The sequence below is a fragment of the Sciurus vulgaris genome (assembly GCF_902686455.1).
Source record: "Sciurus vulgaris genome assembly, chromosome: 11".
Classification (NCBI taxonomy): domain Eukaryota; kingdom Metazoa; phylum Chordata; class Mammalia; order Rodentia; family Sciuridae; genus Sciurus; species Sciurus vulgaris.
In genome coordinates this window covers 25,166,417-25,183,879 of record NC_136472.1, presented here as the reverse complement: position 1 = coordinate 25,183,879, position 17,463 = coordinate 25,166,417, and the positions used below count along the sequence as shown (strand labels likewise).

Here is a 17,463-nt window from a genome sequence, read left to right as displayed (position 1 = left end):
ATTAAGTAGCAATGAGTCTTACCTTTACACATCTTAGTATAACAACTAGAAAAGGCTGTTTTTTCTCTCTCCACCCCAAGGCCACTCCTTTAGCCTGTAGGTAACTATCCCTTCCTACCTTCCATTTCCTCTCATTCCACCAAGGAACCCTGACTAAGGAACAACAAGAAGTCCTAGAAAGCAGAGGTCTCAAGTACCAACTGGCAGCCATTTGAAGATGGCAGTTAATTCTGGTCTGAAAGGCTGTGTCCAGCAGAAGCCAATTCCATAGGAATGTGAGCTCCAAGGCCCGAGGTTCGCAGGTGCAGAGGACAAGCTCACTGCTGAGAGATTGTGTGCAGAACCCATGGAGGATCTCGTGGCAGCACAGACCCTGCACAGCATTTTCTTGGATGGTGTTCACACTGGGGAGGAGGGGTTGCTGCAGCACTGCTGTCCCTCCACAGGCAACCATTCCATCGACCACACGCAGCACTAAAAGTGGCAGCAGCAGCTTCAGCACAGCCCAGGACCGAGTGTGTTTCCACGGGTGAGTTGCAGGGATGGGAGCCAAACTTGGATTTGGGGGCCTGATGTGCTTTCTTCTTGGACTCCTTCTCCTGCTCCCGCATGGAAGTTTTGAGGGCATCGGACTCCTTTCCCTGATGCTCCTTCTCTGGTACCTTTCCGCTTCCTCAGTTTGGGCTCCTGAGCTTCCTTAGCTCTCTGTTTGGCCTCCTGCCTCTTCTCTGCCTCTAGTTGCCCTTCCAGCTGCTTCTGCCTGTGTCTCTCCTGATCTGCCTGCACAGCCTTCATGTGCTGTGACACCTTGTTTACACACTGCTCACACTGTTTCTCATCCAACAGTCATTGGCCACTGTGGCCAGGACAGGGTCCAAGAGGTTGTCCTTCAGGTTCAGTCACTTCAGGTTATTGAGCTGAGCAACTCTGACAGGCAGTGTGACCAGCCTGCTGTTGAGCTCATCCAGGTGTTGGAGGTGGACCAGATGGCCAAAGTCAGTCAGCAGCTGCAGCTTGTTCTCACTGTGGACCAGTTTCACCAGGTGTGTGAGGCCACTACTCATTTTATGGTAGGACAGATCTGGTACAGTGGCCTTTGGAAATGCAGCCAGCTGTTGACTAGGACCTTATTCAGGTTGCCGAGCTCAGGTCCAGCTCCTTGCCATCCAGCTTGTTTCAAAGGTTCCTGTCCTTCCTACTGGCCTTCTCCTTGGTCATGGTGATGCTGATTGAATTGGCCCCAGCTCTGGGAGTTTGTCCAGCCAGTGAGAGATGCTGAAAGCATGTCACTCAGCAGTTGTGCACCAACTGGTCACCCCCTGTGCCCTCCACCATCACTGTCTCTGGGAGACTACCGCAAGTATCCCAGCCAGAGGCACTCCCAGACCCAGGACCGTTCCCACCAGTGCAGCCAATAATCCTACTTATTTATTTATTTTTTATTTGTTTGTTTGTTTTATTTATTCTATTTAGTTATAAATGACAGCAGAATGCATTTTGACTCATTGTACACAAAAGGAGCACAACTTTTCATTTCTCTGGTAATATACAATGTAGACATACACCATTCATGCAATCATACATGTACGCAGAGTAATAATGTCCATCTCATTCCAACATTTTCCCATTCCTATACCATCTCCCCTGCCCTCACTCCCCTCTGCCCAATCTAAAATTTCTCCTTTCTTCCCTCCTGGCCACCTCATTTGCCCCAATATAGATCACTATCCACATATCAGAGAAAACAGTTGGCCTTTATTTTGATGGGGTTTGGTTTATCTCGCTTACGCAATATTCTCCAACTCCATCCTTTTACCTGCAAAGGTCATAATTCCATTCTTTTTTAAGGTGGAGTAATGTTCCATTGTGTAATCTGCTCTTGAGGGTCTCACCTCTCAACACTGCTGCATTGTTTCTACCACATGATATTTAGGGAGCACATTTAAGCTGTAGCCCACACTATCAACTTCCCACACCACATTATTTCCTTTCAGAATTCATTAATCAACAATGACATCATTCAGAGTTCCTAGTTTACATATGGTTCTCTTTTGGTGTTTGGAATTGCACTTTCTATAGTTTTGGAAGGAAATGTAATGATGTGTTCACCCTCATAGTATCATACAGAAGAGATGAACTGAATAAAAAATTCTGTCTGCTTCACAAATACTGAAATTTTTAATTTTTCCACAATTTTTGACTTTTCTGGAAAGTCATATGATTGCAACCACACAACTTTTCATACTGACTTGTTCCCTTGGTAATATACTTTTGAGTTTCCTCTATGTATTTCCTTGCTTCAGTATCTCAATTTTTTTTTAGTAACCAATAATATTTTATTGTGTAATGGTCCATCATTTATCATTCATCCACTATAGTGGTTAATTTAAATTGTCAACTGGATTGGATTAAGAGATGTCAATGATTAAGAGGCTTCTGGGTGTGTCAATGAAGGCCTGTCTAGGAATGACTGGAATGTGGGATAGTGAACTGAAGTGAAGACCCTCCCTAAGCATGGGCAGCATCACCCAATAGAGTGATGGCTTGGAGGAATAAACATTGGAAGAACAGGGAAGCAGATGCAGATGCAAACTCAACTCTTCTTGAAAGGGTTCTTGATCGCTGCTTAGATCATCTGATGATATTGGACTCTTGATTCTTCACTCTTCCAAAGTGGACTCTGCTAGTGTTTCTCCAGATAGTTTCCAGAAGCCTTGATGTTGGACTAGGGTAGCACTGTTGATCCCTCTTGTTCTGGGGCTTCTGCCTCTTGGACTGCATAGCTACTGGTTCTTCAAGCTCTCCAGCCTACAGACAGCCTTGGTGGATTATCTGGCTTCTGGTCGTGTAAGCCAATCTAAAAAATTCCTTTTTTATAATCATACATCCTGTTGATTCTGTTCCTCTAGAGAACCCTGACTAATACAGAGCCCAATTGCTTGGCTGTGTGTTAAGAGCATGTTAGTACATGAGAAACTTCTAAAATTGGCAGTGTTATTTTTCTCTTTGGAGATCTCCTATACTCTTTCACCAATACTACAAGTCTTGATTACATAGCTATATGTCAAGTTTTCATGTTGGGTAGTGTTCATTGTCCAATTTTGTTGTTCAAAATATGCCCTCCTGGGCATGGTGCTACCCCTTCTGTGTCTTTGCCTCAGAATGTTAACTTGGTAATTAGTTCATTAACATCTATCAAATCAGGTCATAAATATTTTGATTATAGAAAAGATAGATATGGGAAAACCTGATCTTGACAATGTTGAGTCTTCCTGTGCATGAGCAGGGGTAAGTTTTCATTTACTATCTTTTTCATCAGAGCATTGTAGTTTCTCTCAATGGTCTTGTACATATTTTGCTAGAGCAATACTCAAGTATTTCATTTTGGAGAGAAACAGAGTAAGTGGTACTGTGTTTCTAACTTCAATTTAACTTGTGTATTGCTGGCATATAGGAAAGTCATTGATATTTGCACATCATGTTTTGCATTTCAGCTTCACACTAATCATTTATTGGTTCCAGAGTTTTGTAGAAGTATTTGTGATTTTCTTCATAGATGATGTCAACCGCAAAGAAGGATGGTTTTATATCTTCTATTTCTTCTAAACTTTCTTTTTCCTGTCTTACTATTGAGCACAATGTTGAAAAGTGGTGTTTCCCTCGTTCCTAATTGTTATGGTTTAGATATGAGGTGTCCTGCACAATCTCCTGTGTGAGGTAGTGCAAGAATCTTTGGAGGTGAAATGATTAGCTCATGAGAGTCTTCATCTAATGAGTGGACTAATCCATTGATGCTGGTTAAATGGAAAATAACTCTAGGTAAGTAGTGTGTGAGGAAGAAACTGGTTTGGATACAGAAAAGCCGACTAAAAGTGATCTTTATCAGTAAAGCTTCTAGACTCTCACTATTAAAGATGATGTCAGGTTTTGATTGCTTTGAAAATACTCTTTTTTAAAAAACCTTAGGAACTTTTATTCATAGTTTACAGAATGTCCTTACAACAAAGGGCAGTCAAATTTTATTAAATATATTTTCTGCAAACATTGATATAATCCTGTGATTTTTCTTCCTTATCCTATGGTGTGATGAATTACATTAATTGATTTTTGAATGTTGAAACAGGCTTCTACATCTGAGATAATCTCACTTGGCCATGGTATATATATCTTGAACCACTTTGGTGGATTTGGTTTGCAAATTGTTGAGCATTTTTGCTTAACTAACAGCAAGTTCTCTTTACTCTCATTTCAAAAGAGCTTTAAATGTAGTTCAGATTCCTTAGTAATATCTGTGATACCCATGCAAGGCTTGGTTCTTGCTCATGTCTTCACCTTCCATTTTTTCATCCTCTCCCTGTCTTATCCCCCTTCAGGTTCAATGACCTCCATCTTGAAATTGTCCAGCTGTGTTCCACATTGGATCTTCCCATATGTGACAGGAACAATTGACTTCTAATCCTTGGACTTTAGCTTAAATCTCACCTTTAAAAAAAGACCTCATTTAATTGCCTTAATCAAAGAGTGTCTTGCTCTTATCTTTTTCTCTCACAATGATCTGTTGTTTTGAAATCAGAGATTACAGCTCTGTTCCTGAGGCTGGCTTTGAAGTCATGATTCTCCTGCCTCAGTCCCTTGAGCCATTGAGGTTACAGGCTTACACCACTGCAGCTGGCACTACTATTTAGTTTTTAGAAAAAGAAGTAATAAAGAGAAAAAATACATATATAACTAGTTACTATAGCTGCATAAACCTTTAAAAATATAATTGATCTCAAACTCATAAGGAGAAAATTGAAGATTAAATAAACAGAAAATAAAATTGCTCTGACCCATAAAAGGAGTAAGTGATAAACTCATCTTCTTTGGAACAAATTAATGGGGATGATATTTTATTCTTGTTTATTTGTCCCATAACATTTATGAAACAATTTTTCCTTGTTACATCCTTGTGACTCTACTCATGAGTTTGATGGATTGGGTCTTGACACATAGATGTTCCTTTAAAAGTATATGGAGAGTCCCAGGGAGTGCAATTAAGCCAGAATCAGTTTGGACACATTCCAGTTGTCCATGATTAACGTGTGTTCCTGGTATAAAATCTTTAGTGATTTTTGTCCCTGTCAGGGAAAAGCTCTCCTCTGTTAGTAATAGTTATGATTTTTTTTAAAGATCATTTATTATTCTTAAAGAAGGATTTGAAAAAGCACGAGTACTCTATCCATATTCCAAGCACAAGAGTTTAGCTAATGAGGACAAGAAGAGACAGGTTAAAAAACTGAATGGTATTCATTAAAGTTACCAAAAGAGACATCAAATTTTTCTTTTTTAAAAATGCTAGGTGTGCTATTCCTTGTTGAAGTTGTTTGCATTTTTAGTTAATTGTTTTAATATGAAAAATTATAATTTTTCTCTTTTTACCATGAAATTTCTTTGAATACCACTACAATCACTAATTATTTTTTCCAGTATTTAGTGGACTCCAGAGAAAATGGACAAATATGGTTGTGTGATTTGAAATTTATTTTCCAAGAACAGCACATCTTTTTTTCTTCTGTGACTACACTGGATGGAAGAGGGATTACTCACTATTTGTGAGGAGATCAAATTTCCTCCTTCAACTGCAGATAAGCTTCCAAAGGTAGGATTTTATAGTCAGTAGAAGAAATAAGATTTTGAAGTTGTGTAACTGTTTTATAACACAGGACATTATGTCATTTGAGTATGTAATAAAATAGTGATAAACTTCCACAGGCAAAAAGTGGTTGTTCAGATGGCATAGGAGAGACATTACAAATATATTCCACAAATTGAAAATATAATTCAGGGACCATCGGCGTCCTCAACACTGTTGCTTCCATCCGGAAAAGTAGATGGTCCAAGGGAAAAGCTGCTTCCTCAGTCAGCATGGGGATTCCATCTCCTCTGATGACGTGAGCCTGGGTTAGACCCTGAGACTTACTGTGCTAGTGGACACGCTGATGCTTGAAAGCTCACCTCCTGTGAACTCTGTGGCACAATATAGTGTGCTATGAACATTTCCGGTTTGCTAAATGGAAGGATTAGACTACCACACAACTTTGTACAATAATCACCAACACTTGCACAACTGTGATGTCTGTTTCTGGTCTCTGAAATGAGCATCTGCCAAACAGTCAATATTAGATGTGGCAGGGGCTCCTGCTGTCCACAGGGGTGTAAGGGGATGATATGAGAATGATCACACTTGCAGGACATTATAAATAGAGAGCCAAGAGGACAATATAAATGTATATATAAGCAACATAAGAGAAATAAAGAAAGGTAGAACACTGGCAGAATTTGACCTGAAAGATAAGACAGAAGGAAGTACCCTTTAGTTAGACAACACCTAAGAATGAAGATTTATTGTGAAAAATAAAATATTTACTTTTGTAAATACTAAAAGATGTCTACTTGAAGGTATCAATGAAATAGTTGTAGATGCCAGGGTGAAAAATAGGGTGAGAAGATGTTGAAGAAATGCAATTTAGAGTGCTTGAGTTATTTATGGGTTAGGATAGCATAGAATGTTCAGACGAAGTCTGTAGAAGGAGGTTTCAGGTTTTTGGCATATTAAGACTGTGGTAACTGTTCATTTGTCAAGTTATCACCTGAAACTATTATGGTTTGATTGTGTCCACATCATATAATTTATTTAATTTTTTTTAATTTTTACAGACTGCATTTTGATTCAGTGTACACAAATGGCGCACAACTTTTCTTTTCTATGGTTGTACTCAATGTAGATTCACACTCTTCATGTAATCATACATATACATTGGATAATACTGTCTGTTTCATTTTACTACCTTTCTGTCCTCCACCCCATGTAATTTATATGTTGATGTCCAATGTGCAGTACCGCAAGAAACAGACTTGTATGGAAACAAAGAAATTTGTTTGTTTGTGAAGATCATCCAGGTATAAAATTGTATTAGGATAGGTCCCAAACCCATATAACTTCTATTGGAATAGAAAATTTGAATGCGGGGAAAATGATACAAGAAGAGAAACTGGTCATCAGCAAGTCAAGGATGGAGCAGGTCCTTCCCTCACAGTTTTCTGAGGGATCCACCACCACCAACACCTTCATTTTGATTCTCTAGCAGCAGGACTCTGAGACAATACATTTGTGTCTAAAAGGACTTCAGCTCTAGCAGACGAAGACAGTTTTGGTATCAGGAAGAGAGGTGCTGCTGCTGCAATAAATGTCTAACATAAGAAGCCAGCATTGTGATTGATTAATGGATACATGTTGGGAGAGTTTGATAATCACGACAGAAAGATCCCATATGGCTTCGAAGAGATGGTGGGTAGAAACGTGAACATTGAGAGGTGATACTGGTGCAAGAGAAGAGGAGAGCAGTGGAGATGGCCTCTGCCTTGGAGAGTGGAGACATCACTGTGAGCACAATGTTCCTGGAAACAAGAATGCTAAGATGCTTGGAGGTGACATTTCCAGTGGACCTGAGGGCCAAAGAAAGTGGAGGAAGGGCATCATTTTCTAAAGAATCAGTTCCACTATTGAAACAGTGACTTGTGGTCTGTAGTCTTCCATTACTAATTGATTTATCCACACTTCATATGAATACTACCTTAAGTGAGTTTTATACTTTGTGAGTTTTACCTTAAGTTCAGTTCAGTTTTATACTGTGTGACTTTATACATAGTACAACTTTACATGGATTTTCCTTTCATTCTCTTGTAATTTCATATCTTTAAACACATCTGAAGAGTAACTTTCCAAATCTCAACAGGATTAGAATGGGTTTAGAATGCTGTGAATCAATAGCATGGCTTCAAGAAATATATTTATCAACATGTGTCTCAGTTGGTCATTAAATTTTGGACAACATAGTTTTGTATCCAATCACTCAGGGCAGGAAAACTTACCTTATTTTTCTTGGATCTAGATATCTACTGAAGGTAGTGTGCTAGCAGTAGATGCTTCAAACATATATGGTAGATGAATAAAAGAGGTTGTACTGTTTCTCAGGAGTTTTCATTGTTTTACAGGTAAACTGCTTTACTCTCTGAAATTGGCATCAATAAGTGAATAGATGGAACACAGGAACAATGAAACTTACTTTGTCCTCTTGGGCCTCACACAAAATCGAAAGGAGCAGAAAGTACTTTTTGTTATGTTCTTACTCTTCTACATTTTGACCATGCTGGGGAACCTGCTCATAGTCACAACTGTAACCTTCAGTGAGACCCTGGGCACTCCAATGTACTTCTTTCTTGCTAATTTATCATTTATAGACATTATTTATTCATCTGTCATTTCTCCCCATTTGATTTCAAACTTGTTCTTAGGAAAAGTTGTCATATCCTTAAAGTTTTGTATGTTTCAGCTCTTTGCAGAACACCTTTTAGGTGGGACAGAGGTCACTCTTCTGTAGGTGATGGCCTTTGACCGCTATGTGGCCATCTGTAAGCCCTTGCATTATTTGGTGATCATGAGGCCATGGGTGTGTGTTGTGCTGCTGGTAGTTTCCTGGGCTGGAGGTTTTGTGCACTCTACATTTCAAATTGGCATTATTTATGGGCTCCCATTCTGTGGCCCCAATGTCATTGACCACTTTACTTGTGACATGTACCCCTTATTGCAACTTGTCTGTGCTGACACCTATGTCACTGGCCTCTTAGTGATTGCCAATGGGGGGGCTGATGTGCGTTATTATGTTTCTGCTTTTACTCATGTCTTATGTGGTCATCTTTCACTCTCTGAAGAACCTGAGTCAGGAAGGGAGACGGAAAGCTCTCTCCACCTGTGGCTCCCACATCACTGTGGTTGTTCTCTTCTTTGTTCCCTGTATTTTCATGTATGCAAGACCAGCTAAGACTTTCCCCATTGAAAAGCCACTGAGTGTGTTTTATATGGTCATAACCCCCATGATGAACCCCTTCATCTATACTCTGAGAAACTCAGAGATGACAAATGCTATGAAGAAACTCTGGACAATAAGCCACATCAGGTAGGAAATCATTGAGTCTCCCACTAGGAAGAGAAACATTTCACTGTGAAGCTGTCTCCTTAGGATGTACTATTTATTTCAGACCTAAAACTGATACTAATTTGCTAAGTCATTTTTGTTAAGCATAACTAAAGAATAGATTATAGGTTTTGATGTTAACATATTTCCCCAGTGTATTGCTCATTCTGTATTTTCTGATTTATCAAGGAATCTAGGAATTTCTTTTGCACATATACCAGGAATTTAATAAAATTATGCAATCTATGAATAAAATTTTTATATCATTACAAAGATGTGTATTCAAATTTTTTACCTTCATTTGTAGTAACTATGTTGTCATTCCTCATTTTATTTTTTGTTTATTTTTTATGATAGTAAAGTGTTATATATGTCTTTTTTATTTGATTTTCCTAGCATTACCTAGTAATTTTAGGATAGTAGTTTTATTTTTAAATTAAATTTGGAAAGCATAACAAGTATGAATATTGTAATGAAACCCTTCCAAAATGGTATTTCTGTAAAAAAGTATATGATGAGTCCCTCACCAGCATCTCCTAGTACTGATCCTGGGTGCAGGCACTGTTTCCAAGGTTCTCCAAGTTAAGAAAGCTTATCATTTGTGTGACCTGGGTGGTCTCAGAGAATATCATTCTAAATGATATAAGCCGGACACAGAAGACAAACACTGCATGATGTCATGCATATGTGAACACTAAAGTCTTCACGCTCACAGAGCAGAAAGAAGAATGATGGTTGTCGTGGCTGCAGAGTGGGGAAACTGGAGGTGTTGGACCAGGAGGACCAAGTTTCATATAGGAGCTAACTAATTCTGGAGTCAAAAGCATGGTAGCTACTGTTACCTTTGCTGTATTGTATACTGGACTCCTAATAAGAGGGTAGTTGTGAAGTGCCCTACCATGAAAAGATTAAAGAAAACTCTAATCATGTGACATGATGGACATGCTAATTATAGTTGTCATCTCACTATGTACACATATATCAAAATATCATTGTCCACTCAAAACCTGTATGATTTTTGTTTGTCAATCTGATATCAGTGACCAAAAAATTAAAGACACTCAAGATGATGCTTCTATTACTACTAACATATGATTGCTTTTCTATGTGTTTTTCTAGTTTTTGCAGTTCTTTTTCCCTATGAGTTCTATGTTAGTAGAGATTCACAGTTGAATTATTTTGTTTCCACTTTATTACATTGTCCATTAATCTTTGTTTTTCTGTCCCCAACTTTTTGACGATTATACTCATTTGGTGTTTCCCTTTCAAATTTAAGGGTAACTTCTTTATTCTTTCTTGGTTTTCCTGCTGTATTCCCTGGTCATTTTCCTAATCGTTAGCATTTCTTTCTTTTCAAATTCTAACACTCATAATAGATTTCTCTTGGTGAGCTGGATTGATGGTTACATCCAGGATAATGTGAAATAATGGTGACGACAGCTGATATGTGTCAAATTTTATTGAAATAATAAAATTAAAATAGTATGTTTTTTCTACACATGTCATTTGTAGTTATTTATGTGATTAAAATGTTTACCCTTATACATGCTAATACGATCACTTACTACTTAGGATTTTATTGTATTTTGGCATTTGTGGACTAAAGTTTGATAGGGTTACATTATGTTTTTTCCTTATATCAAAGGATTCTTATGGGTCTTTTTAGAGTTTTTTGCATTGATTTTTATAATATGAGAGTATAGATATCCATATATGCATCACTATTTTGGAATATTACAAACATTTTGATCATATTTCAAAAATCCACCCCCAAATTTCTCATGCCTGTCACCCTTAATGTTACATTACAACATTTAAGGTTAGTTCTGTTGACTCACTTCTCTGTATATTTTCCTTTAAAATTTTTGGTATTTGATTTTCTCTAGACTATGAGCTACTACTCAATCCTTAGCACTTGTAATAGTGATAACCATAGTAAATCATTGTTGCATGAGTGCTTCATAGAAATATTTTTATCATTAAGAATAATTTATTTCCTGAGACAACGTGAATAGTAGTGGGCTAATATTCTCTTTGAAGGTTTGTGAGTAACAATCACACCCAGTATTTATAAAGTGTTATCCTTTTCAGGACTTGTTCTACCCGTGTTATGTGGGTTTCCTCTTGTTACATTCCAATGATTAAGTCCTCCAGGAACAACATGAGGTGGGCACTCTAACTGGAGCCATTTTACAGTTGCACAAACAAGGGCTCATGGAGGTTGAAAACCCTGTGAAAGGTTATGACCTGGAGAGTGTCCAGACCCAATCCAAGAAGTCCTGCCTGTGCACAGGTATGGCAGGTTTGGTTACCTGGTAAGGACAAGGCCTTCAGACCTATTTGCAAATAAGGAGTTAGAATCCATCATTTCTGTCATTTTTAGTGGTGTTTTAGTTCTACATTTATCATGTATAGTTGCTTGTTTAAAAATATCTTAAGTGTTAAATATTTTCAAACTTATATATGTTGAAAGATATTCTGAAGACCCTTTCCCCAGACTTCCCATGTATTAAAATTATTCCACATTTGCTTGTTACTTTCTTGTCTCTTTTTTTGTATCAGTACATATGAATGTGTGTACATGCATATATATATATGCATGTCACTAAACACATGTCAATATCATTTTTTATTTTTCATTTCTCTTAGCCATTTATTTGTATAGATATATTGGTAGCTTTTCTTAGAGACTGAGGAGTCAGTTGTAGACATGATAACTCTTTAGTCCTAAAACTCTAAGTCTTTCCAAAACTTGAGACATTTATTGAATAACCACAAGAGAATGCAAAAGCAAGGGGTTGATATTGAGACAATGTTATTATAAAATCCACTCAGCATATTGCCACTTCACAAACTGTCCCAATAATATCCTCTATGTGGCAAAAGAAAATAGAAAGTCACACATTACATTTTCCTGTCATGTGTAAAGCATGGATTCTTTCATGTGAAACATTTCTGAGCCTTAAATTTTTCTGGATCCAAGTGTCCTTACATTGTTTTTCAGGAACTGTCTCCAGAATTTATTGAAGGTCATCTTGAAATCAGCATTTCAAGAATGGACTTAGGCAACAGAAGACCACATGTTCATATTATAAACTTTTATTGTGTGTTTGTGATAAGCTCATAATCTTCCACACGGATCATGATAAAATCCCCTCCTTGAAAAATATGCTACTTATGAAGAGGCTGATGACCATCCAGGTCTGCACAAAAGGGCCCTAGAACTCTGCTTCTCATCTTCAGAGACTTGCAGAGTACATGACATTTTTCTGGTGGAAAGTCCTGTGTGCTCCTGTGTAGGATCATGTGCTGTTTCTTTAGGTTGCAGTTCAGGTCATGCCTTTGGCAGGATGTTTTCCCTGTGACCCTGAATTCCTCTTAGATGTAATACCTATGGTCATAATCATTGTCTGAACGGTTACTTGCAATAGCACATTTCACAAGGCTAGTGTATCTTCTTTTGTGCATGCCTATACTTGAAAAACCAATTTGAACCAACTTTGAGTTGGCTCTGGAAGCACTTCCTTAAAACAACTTTTAGATAATTTGTTTCCCAGGAAATAGCCAGGCACCGTGGTGCACACCTGCAATCCCAACTGCTCCTGAGACTGAGACAGGGGGGATCACAAATTCAAAGTCAGCCTCAGCAACTAAGTGAGGTTGTATGCAACTTAGCTAGACCCAGTTTAATCCCTGGTTAAAAAAAAAAAAAATGGAATTTGCCCCAACATTTTTTATTCCTGTCACAGATAAATTTCAATTATACACTTAGGGTTAGCACTGTTGACCAGTTCTTTGTATATTTTACTTAAAATTTTTATTTATTATTTGTTTTTTTTCTAGAATATAAACTGTTTCATCCTTAGCCCTTATAATCCTGTTGGACACAATAAACAATTGTTGAAAGAGTGTTTTATAGAAATAATTTTACCTTTTAAAAGTAGTTCATTTTCTGACACAGCTTAAGTAGAATTTTGGTGATATTTTCTGAGGAAGGTTTGTGAGTAACAATCACAATCAGCATTTATAAAACACTTATCCTTTTCAGGACTTGTTCTATGTATGCTGTGTGGGATTCCATGTGTTATATCAGAGTATTGATTCATCCAATAACATCATGTAGTAAGTACTCTTATTGAACCCATTTTACAGCAGTGCAAACAAGGGTTTATTGAGGTTGAAAACCCTATGCAATGACCTTGAGATAACATCCAGATCAAATCCACAAAGTCATCCCTCTGCTCAGGTATGGTAGGATTTTTACCTAGGGATAATGACAAGATATTCAGCCCTGTTTGCATACATTGAGCAAAAAGTACCCATTGAGTCTATTGTTTCTTGCTTTGTTTACACTTCTATATTTTTCATGTGCAGGTTTTTTTTTTTTTTTTTAAACATTTTGAATGTGACATATTTCAAACTCAGGTAAAAATTGCAAGATATTTTGGAGAACTTTGCCCAAGTTTCTCCACATATTCATATTTTTCTATGTTTGCTTTTCACTCTTATCTATTTTTTTGTATGTGTACAAACAAGTATATATATATATATATGTATACACATCATTAAAGACATATGTAAATACCCTAATATTTCATTCTTCAGTCCTCTTAGTCATTTATATGTATAGATTTAATAGTTTTTACTTAAAGGCTTATGAGTAGATGAAGACATGGTGACTCTTTTGTATTTAAACTTCTAAGCCTTTCCAAAACACAATAAACCCATTAAATAACCACAGCAGAGTGATGAAAATCGAGAGGTTGACATTGAGACAATATTATTACACCATCCACACAGCTTACTACCACTTCACCAACTGTCCCAATAACATTCTCTTTGTAGCAAAAGAAAATAGACACACATTGCATTTTTCCTGTCATATCTGAAGCATGGATTCCTTTTATGTGAAACCATTCCTGAGTCTTTCTATTTTTTTGGATCCAAATGATTTTGTTTTTCAGGGAATTCCTCCAGAGTCTTCTCATGGTCACCTTGAAATCACAATTTCAAGAATGACTTAGAAAAAAAAAAAGAAGAAGAAGAAAAAAGAATGAGGCCACAGAAGACAGCTTGTCTATATTATGAACAATTTTTTTTGTGTGTGAGAAGTTCAAAATTCCCCCCAAGGTTCATGATAAAACCCCCACAATGAAAAGAATGCAACCTATGAAGAGCTAGGATGACCCTTTAGGCATGAACAAAAGAAACTAAAAAACTTGGAGTACATGACAGTTATTTGGTGGAAGGTCCTGTGTGCTCCTGTTTAGGTTTGCTTGCTGTTTTTTAGGTTTATGTTCAAGTTATGTGTTTAGAAGGACGTTTTGCATGTGATCCTCAATTCCTCTTAGATACCACATCTTTGGTCATCAGTGTTGTCTGAACAGTGTTGGGGAACATTCCAGATTGAAATGATAGTAATATATACTTGCTAATTTGATCACAAATAAATAAAAATGAGAAATTGAACAAATCACTATCTATTCTAATCAAAATTTATGTGTGATGTGTGAAAATGCATTCTACTCTCCTGTATAACTAAATAGAACAAATAAAAAAAGAAGAAGAAAAAGAAAGAAATCAATATCTGAAAAAAATTTCACATAAAATTGAGGAATATTCTGTTTTAAAATGATTTGTAGAAAGAATCAATAATTTTATTGTTTTCCTGTTAAGGATGGTACTGACTTTGTGTTTAAGATTTATTCCTTTCTTTTATGTTAAAAATAAATCAGAGCTCGGAGTTCTCAGATGAAGTAGGATGACCACATAGGATGTCGAAAGGACTGAAAGACTGATCACATTCAAAGTCCCCCAATTAGCAACAATCAGCAGGCCAATGAAGAAGGTGTCTGAGCAGGAAAGTTCAAGTAAGGGAAGCACATCACAGAAATAGTGGTCAATCACATCGGGGTCACAGAAGGGCAGTTGGAAGATGAGAAGGATCTGGGCAAAGGAATGCATGAAGCCTCCCGCCCATGCCATTCCCACCAGGACCATGCACACCTGCTGGCTCATGATGGTGGTGTAGTTGAGGGGCTTGCAGATGGTGACATACTGGTAATAGGCCATCACTGTGAGTAGTGACATCTCAGTGCCCCCAAAGAAGTGCATGAAGAAAAGCTCTGTCATGCAGCACCACAGAGATATGGTTTTCCTTTCAACCAGTAGATCTGAGATGACTTTAGGGGTCATAGTAGAGGAGTAGCAGATCTCCACAGAGGACAGGTAGCTGAGCAAGAAGTACATGGGGGATCCCAGACTTCTGCTGGTCATGACAGTGAGCACAATGAGGAAGTTCTCCAGCACCATCGCCATGTACAAGAGCAGAAAAATCACAAAGCAAACTCTCTGCACCTCCTGATTGGGAGACAGTCCCAGGAGGATGAATTCAGTCACATTGTATGTAGCAGCCATGAGGTCACCACCAAGAGGCAGCTATTTGGGTGGTGTGACCTGAAATGATACAAAAGACTTCTTCATAAAGTAAGTGAGTTACATGGAGACACTCACCTATTTGAGATGTTTGTGAGCTAGGATTTGAAAGATGTGGGGGAGTTAGTGATGCATAGAAGGGGATGAGCATTTCAAGAATCCAGACAATGACTGTAAGTTCATTATGGCAAGTGGCTAGAATAAAGGAAAGAATAACAAAAAATAAAATTGGAATTCTTCATTCCAATTTATGAAGAACTATTAGGATTGTGGGTTTTCTACAAAATATGGGGATTTGTCAAATATACTTGTCACTTGGAAAATAAAATCATTTTGTCCAGAAGTTGGACTCATGGAAATAGCAGAGGAGGGGAGACCTATTAAAAATCAGTAAATCCCCTCATTAAACAATGTAGGGCAGCCAGGAGAGTGCTCCTGTGTCTACATAATAGATCTTTCTTCTGCCTTTGCATATTATCCTTTAACTGAAGCTTTCCTATATCATTCTTCTCTCTGCTTGTTTCCTAAAATTGATTTCCAAGACAGTGTTCTCAACCTGTCCACGTGCCCTTCAGAGGCTTCAGAAGAGATGTCCTGTGATGTACCTCCCTGAAATCAGCAATCTCAGGAGGATCCTAAGGCTTTGTCTGAGCTCTTATTTCTGCTCCTTTCCTAATTCTTGTGCTCTATGTTTTTGTCACTGTGTGACCTTCTTGCTTTCTAAGGGTCCATTCAATCCATGCACAATTCTCTTTGCCAGCATTGTCATTTCTTCCAATCATATGTAGCCAGTGCCAACAAAGCCTCCCAGCCTGTGCCCACTCATTTTCTGACTCATCCTTCTTCAAGTCCTAGTCTTTCAACATATCATCATCAACAAGACTACCCAATGACTGATTTTCAGACTATGCTGCTCCATGCTGGACTTTGTTCAAGCTAACTGAGGTCACTGTGGTCTCATTCAGGGAGACTCCAGGACACCGGAGCTTAGGAGCCAGACAATTTGCACTCATGCCACAGAATTTTCTTTCTTTCTGCTGTGTTTGAAGATGGGCTAAGGTTGTTAAAGACCACCAGGAGGCCGAGGGGGCTCATGGAGAGAACTTACAACTACAGAAACAAGGAGAAGGCAAGGTCCATCCCCCAGTTCATAGATCACTGGGAAATTCTACCAAGTCATTCAGGAAAGAAAGCACTGCCAACATTCTGGACACCTGGGTTCACGTGAAGATTTTTCCAAATACTGTCTATGTGATATCTAACAAGTTCTTTAATCTCGCTGAGACTCAAGGCCCAAACTATAACATGCAAATCATACCAAGACACCATGAATCCCACTCCTTGTATCTTTCCAGGATATTAAGTTGCCATCCTGTGTGCTGCCTTGAATCCCTCTCAGGTGGAAAATCCATGTTGTGAGAACAGAGGGTCTCACAGCCAGTGGCCCCCTTTCCCTCAGGGAATTTTGGAATAACAGGACTTCACACTGGATTATATTATTTTATATGCCCACCTACCCTGAGACTCCTGAGGAGAGGCCACAACTTCTCACTACTCCATCTCCACTGCTTGCTCATGTGACCACCACCTAATAGCACTCAGTGTCACTGGGGTGAGTGACAGTGGATGTGTGTTTTCCCTGGCCTTCTTAGCATGGTATTTGCTACATCATGAATTTCAGTAAACATTGTAACAACAAAGGCCCCAAGGTCCAAGACCATACCTTCTCCATTTCTGAATCCTGGAGCCAGCACAGGGCTGCCCTCACACCCACATTGAAGAACTTTGTAAAACATCATGAACCTAAGTCTCATTTCCTTTGCTTTAAGAGTGAAATCAATCATCACATACCAAAGAAGTTCATGTTCACAAAGCAAAACTGACACCAATGTTTCTGTGACTTTGCTCTTCTCACCTCAGCAACCTGTTCTGAAGATAGGAATGCAAATTCCTCCCTAAGAACAGCTCTGGGCTCATGCAAGCTGCCAGTTAGCCAATGGAGAAGCATTAGGCC

At 38.3% G+C, this 17,463-nt stretch overlaps 2 pseudogenes across 2 annotated transcripts in view; one reads left to right on the top strand and one right to left on the bottom strand.

Moving 5' to 3' along the window:
- Positions 1 to 317: 317 nt before the first annotated feature.
- The window catches only part of LOC306638507 (leucine-rich repeat-containing protein 59-like), an 88,199-nt pseudogene continuing 71,053 nt past the window's right edge, over positions 318 to 17,463 (bottom strand). Inside the window, exon 2 of the transcript in view lies at positions 318 to 828. The product of the transcript in view is annotated as a leucine-rich repeat-containing protein 59-like (transcript). The remainder of the gene's footprint in view (positions 829 to 17,463) is intronic.
- On the top strand, positions 8,079 to 9,238 carry LOC306639135 (olfactory receptor 4A47-like; annotated as a pseudogene). The gene has a single exon. The product of its transcript is annotated as an olfactory receptor 4A47-like (transcript).